Source organism: Penaeus chinensis, chromosome 37 (assembly GCF_019202785.1).
Source record: "Penaeus chinensis breed Huanghai No. 1 chromosome 37, ASM1920278v2, whole genome shotgun sequence".
Classification (NCBI taxonomy): Eukaryota; Metazoa; Arthropoda; class Malacostraca; order Decapoda; family Penaeidae; genus Penaeus; species Penaeus chinensis.
Window position 1 is genome coordinate 16,349,690 of NC_061855.1, and position 7,500 is coordinate 16,357,189.

General features: G+C 46.1%; 1 long non-coding RNA gene across 1 annotated transcript; it reads left to right on the top strand.

Moving 5' to 3' along the window:
* The first annotated feature begins 1,900 nt into the window (after positions 1 to 1,900).
* Positions 1,901 to 5,988, top strand: LOC125045633. Its single transcript, XR_007116570.1, has 2 exons — positions 1,901 to 3,889; positions 4,138 to 5,988. It is a non-coding gene; the product is annotated as an uncharacterized LOC125045633 (long non-coding RNA).
* Positions 5,989 to 7,500: the final 1,512 nt, after the last annotated feature.

A 7,500-nucleotide genomic window follows, 5' to 3' on the forward strand; every position in this document is an offset into this window, starting at 1 on the left:
TTGGGACAGCGAACAACGCACTTCGAGAGGCGCTGCGGGAAAAAGATGGGGTGGGAAAGGGAGAGGAGTAGAAAGAAGAAGAAGAAGAAGAAGAAGAAGAAGAAGAAGAAGAAGAAGAAGAAGAAGAAGAAGAAGAAGAAGAAGAAGAAGAAGAAGAAGAAGAAGAAGAAGAAGAGGGGAGAGGAAGGAGAGGGAGAAAGAGACGGGAGTGAATGAAGAGGAAAGAGATGGAGGAGGAGAGGGGGGAGTGAAGGAAGAGGAAGAAGAAGAGAGAGGAGGGGAGGGTGAAAGAAAGATAGATGGATGGTTGGGTGGTACATATAGAGTGAAGGCGAGAGATGGAGAGAGAATATAGACAGACAGACAGACATATACATTAATACGTAATATGAAAAAGACTCAGAAGTTTAAAAAGTCAATAATGACTGAAACATTTTGGGTTTCACGGAATAAGATATCGAAGATTATCGAGAGGAAGATAAATGCTCAGAAGAGAATTCGGATTTTATCAGAAAAGGCGTCCGATAACATAAGATACCGGATACTGAAGCCGCAGGCAGCATCAGGGGAGAGGGCTTCAGGTGAATAGACAAAGAAATGGGTGAAAAGGAGACTCGCAAAAAGAAAGAAAGAGAACGGGGTCGGTAGAAAGGAAGAGGATAGGGAGATGGAAATGGAGAGGGAGAGGGAGAGGGAGAGGGAGAGGGAGAGAAGGGGAAAGATGGAAAGTGACGGAAAATCAGTTAACTAAAAGGGAGATAAAGATTAATACAGTACTTAATAATAACACAGTTTAGAAAATATCTCTTAAGTACACGTTACATCCCCCGTTACACGTGTCTAGTACTTTCTTTCTTGCTTCCTTGTTTGAAAGGAAGAAAAGGCGAAGGAAAGAATAGATGACGATAGATACTAAGATAAACAGAGGAGGAAAAAATGTTTAAAGAAGAACGACCTCGCGTACAGGTGCCTTGAAGGACGTTGGATAATGTGCATGCAGGCAGTCGGACCTGACTTTAGGATGATCTTTATTGATCTATTTTCGATTCTGACAGATGTCGTGACCTTGAATCGGAAGAGGTGGAGGGGGAGGAGGAGAAGGAGGAGGAGAAAGAGAAGGAGAAGGAGAAGGAGAAGGAGAAGGAGAGAGGGCTTGTTAAGGGAAGGGATGAAAAAGAGGAATAGATGGATGGACTGATAACGGGAAAAGGGGGGGAGGGGGGAGTGGGGAGGGAAAAGGGGGAGGTAATAGAGGGGAAGTAGGTCAAAGGGAAAAGGAAATAGGAAGGGGGGAGGGAAGAGTTCGCGTCGCGTCGCGTCGCGTCACCAAGCATGCCTCGGGTCATTATGATCCTATTTGGCTGTAATTTATCGTCGCAAACTTCCATCCACTTGCCAGCACGCCCCCCCCCCCCCTCTGCCACACCCCCTCCCTCTTCCCAACACCCAACCCCACGCTCATCCTCATTACCCCCTCACCCCCCTCCGGCGACTGTGCATGTGTACGTGCCAATGCCCCTCCGACGTGTCCCACCTCCCGTGCCCAGCCTACCCCTCCCACGCCCACGCCGAGTCGAGAACGAAAAGCTCCGAAAGGACGAAGTGCATCGGAAACGACGAGGTCTTGGCTAATTTCTTCTGGCGGGAGGCGGGGTCAGGGAGGAGGAGGAGGAGGAGGAGGGGCTAAAGGTGGGGAGGGGAGGAGGGAATAGGGGTAGGGGAAGGGAGGAGAGGGGAGGTAGGGGGTCAGAAGGGGAGGAGGGATGTGTGGGTTAGAGGGCAAGAAAAAGGGGAGGGGAGAGGCAAGGGTGTGGAAGAAGGGAGGGGAGAGAAGAGGGCAAGAAAACTGGGGAGGGCGAGAGGAGGAGGGAGCGGGAGGGGTGGAGAGAGGAAGGAATTAGCGCGCGGCTATTTAAGGGCGCGGCGTTGTATCGCGGGGCACCATTCTCGCCGACGACGCCGCTACGTGCCCGAGGAATACCCGCACGAGAGAGAGAGCAAGAGCGAGCGAGAGCAAGAGCCTGCGTCTTTGTGCCGCCTGTGGGTAGACTTTATTTGTAAAAGATGGAGAACGTCAACCTCGTTATGACTTATGTTATTCTCATATCGTTTCTAGTGGTGTTATATATGTTTTTGGAAGGTCTAATATTCTAAGAAGAACGTATCCATGTAGGGTATCTCTTACCCCTATGAAACCCTCCCTTTACCCCTCCCCCATTTCCTAACCCTCCCTCCCCCTCCCCCTTGTAAACTATGTAGTGATTCCTAACCTCAATAACGTAATGTAAGTCTTTTTTTATATACATTTTAAGAAATCATCTCTCCAGCGTATTTTTTCACTCGTCCCCACCTATTTTGGTTTTTCGTTCCTTTGTTTTCCCTCAAAATCTCATCTTAAACAGAAACTCTCCCTTTCCCTTCTCCAGCGACCGCACCCGTTCTTCTCCCTCCTTCAACACCCTTCCCCACCTTGAAGCGCCTCCCGCCTGCCTTCCCTCCCTCGCAAGCGGTGTTGGAGGCAAGTGTTCTTCGCCGCCACGATGGAGAACCAGTCCCTCGCCAGCACCTACTTCGTCCTCCTCGCCTGCCTGGCCGTGCTCTACGTCGTTCTCGAAGTGATGTGAGCGCTGTGTCCGAAAGAGGAAGAGAAAGGAAGATAAATAAAGTGATACACGCAGGGGAAGGGAAAAAAACGGACATAAAAGCGAAGAGAAAAGGATAGCTGTGAAGTTATTTTCGAGTAAGGAGAATCCGGAACGTCATGTTTAGCAGTGAGAACAGGTCCCTTGTTTTCACGTACGGTATCCTGTTGGCCTTCTTAGTGGTTTTGTATCTCTTCCTTCAGGGGGCCTTTTAGAGACGAAGAGCCTTAGGAAGTGGGAAAGGTGTAAGACAAGAGGAATAAAAAGTATTAAGAAGGAAGTCACCCAAAAGTAAACAAAGATGGAGAACGCAAACCTGGGCTACACGTATGCCATTCTGCTGACCTTCCTCGTCGTGCTGTACCTGGTCCTGGACAGCGCCTTCTTCTAAGCCGTTCCCTCAGCGACGCGGAGATCGACTCGCCCTTGAACAACGATGGAGGAGAACAAGAGCCTCGCCTTCACTTACCTTATCTTGGTGACCTTCCTGGTGGCCCTGTATGTGATCCTCGAAGGCACCATATTCTAGGGCCCACCATGCCCAAGGACAGCGACAGTGTGAGCCTGTTCCACAACTGCATGGTGCTCGTCGGTCTCCTTGTGGCGCTCTATCTGTTCGTAGAGAGTTCCGGAAGTTAACAGTTGTCTTATAAATAGAAGATCAACGACGCAGGCGACAGACCTCGACCAAAACTGAGGAAGTAGGTCTCGCTGTGCCGGGTGCCGAGGATCAAAATCTCTTCCACGCTTATCTTACCTTTATGGCTTTCCTACCTGCCTTTTACATCTCGTACGAAGCCTAGCACTTCTAGATATATAATTATATAAAGTATAGGAACGAGCACCAACAAGGGAATACGTCGAGTTTCTTGCTTAAGATCGTTTCATCAGCTGCTTGGCATGGCCGCTGTCGAGAAGCAGCTGTTTGGTTGTACATACGCCGTGCTGCTGTGCTTCCTTCTAGTGGTGTATGCCGTATTCCAGTCTTAGACCTACACCGTAACGGCCCATAGGCCTAGAAGGACGCCGAAACCCGCTTTAAGAAGCGCGGCGTTCTTTTGGGCTTTCGGAGAAACCCCGAGCTTCATCCCCAATACGCTGGAGAAACCCTCGCCCTCAACCTCGCCTATCTCACACAACCCTTCACACACCCTGTCACAACTCCTCCCTTTGAGAAGGTAATATATATCAAGCAAGCGCTGTTGCTCACTTCCGTTCGCAACCGTTGGCAGACATTACTCATAGTGGTGAGTGACATGGATGTCTGTTTCGTTTCTTGGCACTTCATCCTGATACTTGCTTGCGTGCGTTTGTGACATTCATTGTTTGCAGAAAGTATTCTTTTCACTTGCAGGCTCTAAAGATCATGAATGATTATAAATTAATTTGCTTTTATTTCTTTCTCCAGCAAAACCCTTCGTTGAATGAAGCTAAGACAAATTATTTTATGAATTGATAGCAGTAAAAATGGCACCTGACTCAATTTCACTCACAGCTCTCCTGACCAACGTCACGGGCAAGGTGTGGATAGCGATTCAAGGACGTCGGCCTCCACCTGCACACGCTAAGAAAGGACACTGTTCTTTTGACTGCTCAGGAAATTCACTCGCTTTTTCGATATAAGTAGGTCCTGCATCTGACAAGATCAAGTTTAAGATTGCACTGACCCAGCTGCCTTATCGCCCGAACTGCGGTCCTAGAAAGCTCTCGCGGTCGACTTCTCTCGCCGGTACCGGAAGCGACTCAAGATGGACCTGTACCTCCTGTCGCCGCCCTTCCTCAAGAAGATGATTCGACGGCCGTCCTCTGCAGGCCAGGAAGAGACTTCTATACTCCAGGAGGACGTACTGGCCGTTGCGGAGGGACCTCAGCCTTTCGCCGAAAGCCCTCTCGACGGAGACTTCGAAGGAAACGTCGACAAGGCGGGGGCGCGGCTCGGGCGGCGGCGGTCCAGCCTCGATCGGATGCTGCGCCAGCACGCCTACATCATCATCTGTGCCCTCTGCTATGCTTGTAACACGTTGCCGTCACACATGACCTGAAGTTCAGGAGCGTGAAGCCCCCACACACCCCGCGCCCACGTCTGGAGGGTGAGGGGGACCTTCTGAGCCTTGCAGTTATCAGATCATTCAGGATATAAGGATTAGTGTGGCATCAATCCTGAATTTCAGGGCCATCGTGTGACCCCCTCCAAGCCCTATCGGGGGGCTGTGTCTCACGAGTCGAGTGCGAAACTCAAAGATCAGTAAACGGCAGCGCACTCTGTGCTGTTCCTAAGCCTGGCTGTTATAGAGAGTAGTCCCGTCGCATTATAGTCTTGAAAGAGCATCTCTCAAAGAGCAAAAAAATAAAAAAATAAAAAAAATAAATGTATTTAGTTGTAGATCGCTCAGTTTTTGGTCAGTTAAGTAGTTTAATCGAAGGTGTCTGGTTGTAACAACGGTAGTTATAGCGTAGTCCCTCATCGCGGTTCGTTACTCGTTACTCGCGTGATCTTTCAAGTAACAAGTAATTTTATGTCTTTAAGTAGATACCAAGACAGGTGCAGTGGAGATGATATCGGTCCTCCCTCCTCCTCTCTCGGAAGCACCTGTTGTTAAGTTGATAAATGTATGTTTATATACATATGTACATACACACATAGAGACATACATACATGGATTTATATAATATATATATATTATATTTTATATATATATTATATTTATATATATATGTATATATATATATATATATATATATAGTGTGTGTGTGTGTGTGTGTGTGTGTGTGTGTGTGTGTTCGAATGTATATATACATACACACGTTTTTGAAGACTGTAGACTATCTTTAACTGAGCCTCATGACGTCACAGCAATGGACGTTCGATCTTTGTTCATTTATTTTTTTTTCTCGACATAGCTCTTCTTAAGATGTAATGTTACTAACGTGCGCATTACTTTGTTTTCAAATTTCTAGTCTTTATTTTTTTTTGGCTGTAGACGCACTTCCTTCGGCCTGCCCCCAAGGAGTGCAATAGACATCACTAACGTCTTGACGAAACGAGACATAAGAACCATGGTTATATTGTTCACGTGTATTATTATCATCATTTACTTCGCTATTTGTTGTTTTTTTTTATCAGTCGGTCGCCACGGTTTGAAATCTGAAATATCTGAATAACATTGATTAGATTTTGAAATTGATATGATATGTTATTTTTTTATGATATAGTTACAACGATCCCAAATTTCTGTCTTGTTATCATTGGCTAAGCGACTACGAGTGGGTGACAGTGCAATATGTATAAACGGTGGTAGTTATAGCGACTTTTTATATGTATTCAGAGTAAATAATTTATTAATGATATCTGGTCTTCTTACCCTGTATTGCGTGGGTTATGTTATTAGGTAATTGATTACTGGTCAGGAAGATTGTCACTGAAGCCAGAAGAGGAGAGGAAATCGCCCTTGGATATGCACAGATGCACACACGCACACACGCACACGCGCGCGCGCACACACACACACACACACACACACACACACACACACACACACACACACACACATACATACATACATACATACATACATACATACATACATACTTACATACTTACATACTTACATACTTACATACTTACATACATACATACATACATACATACATACATACATACATACATACATACATACATACATACATACATACATACATACATACATACATACATACATACATACATACATACATACATACATACATACATACATACATACATACATACATACATACATACACACACACACATACATACACACACATACATACACATACAAACACATACATACACATACATACACATACATACACACACACGCACGCACGCACGCACGAACGCATGCACGCACGCGCATACACACAAACACACTCCCCCATCTTTTTTTTTCTCTCTCTCTCTCCACTCTCGTACACCCGTGTGTGTAGTTATTTGAGTAGATAATGAAAACATATCTGTGTGCGTGTAATTTACTTGTACATATATACATACGTACATATGTATTTATATAATTATGTAATGTACTTGTGTTCATCATATATACACATACAACTTTCTATATGCCAAGAGAAGACGAAAGAAAAATAGAAAAAAGTTTCAGACTCTGTCTCTCTTCTACTTCATCCTCCCTCTCTTTCTATCTCTTTCCCCCTTCCTTCTCTTACTTCATTATTTATTTATTCACACAGCACCATTCTTACCCCCCATCCCTCCCTTCTTTCTCTTTCGTCCCCCCCCCCCTTCTTCCTTTCCTATTTTTCACCCCCCTCTCTCTCTCTCTCTCTCTCTCTCTCTCTCTCTCTCTCTCTCTCTCTCTCTCTCTCTCTCTCTCTCTCTCTCTCTCTCTCTCTCTCTCTCTCTCTCTCTCTCTCTCCTGCTCTTACTCTTACTCTTACTCTCTATCCCTCTCTCTCGCTTTAATGGTCTCCTTTGATGTACCGCCAATGAAAAGAGTTATTTAAAAATATTTTCCTGATGTTTAGATCCTCCGCTCTGGTTTAAAACCCACAGATTTCACTTTGGAAGTTGGATCTTTGCTTGCCAACGCCCTTCCGCCCGGCTTCCGGAGGGGTCAAAGTCGCTTGCTGTGGGTCTTAATGGGAACGCCACTCGAACGGGAGCAGTTATCGCTTATATGAACCACCATTTCAGGTTTAAAGTAGGCCATTACCCTGGGAAACACAGCCTGGCTCGTGCCTCCAGGACTATGGTCCGTATGGTACCCGTTGATAGAGACGCGAGTAGCGTGGCGCTCGGAAGGGAAGTTGTCGGATGCATTTATCGCCCTTATTAAGAGAGTAATTAAAATAGAGAATG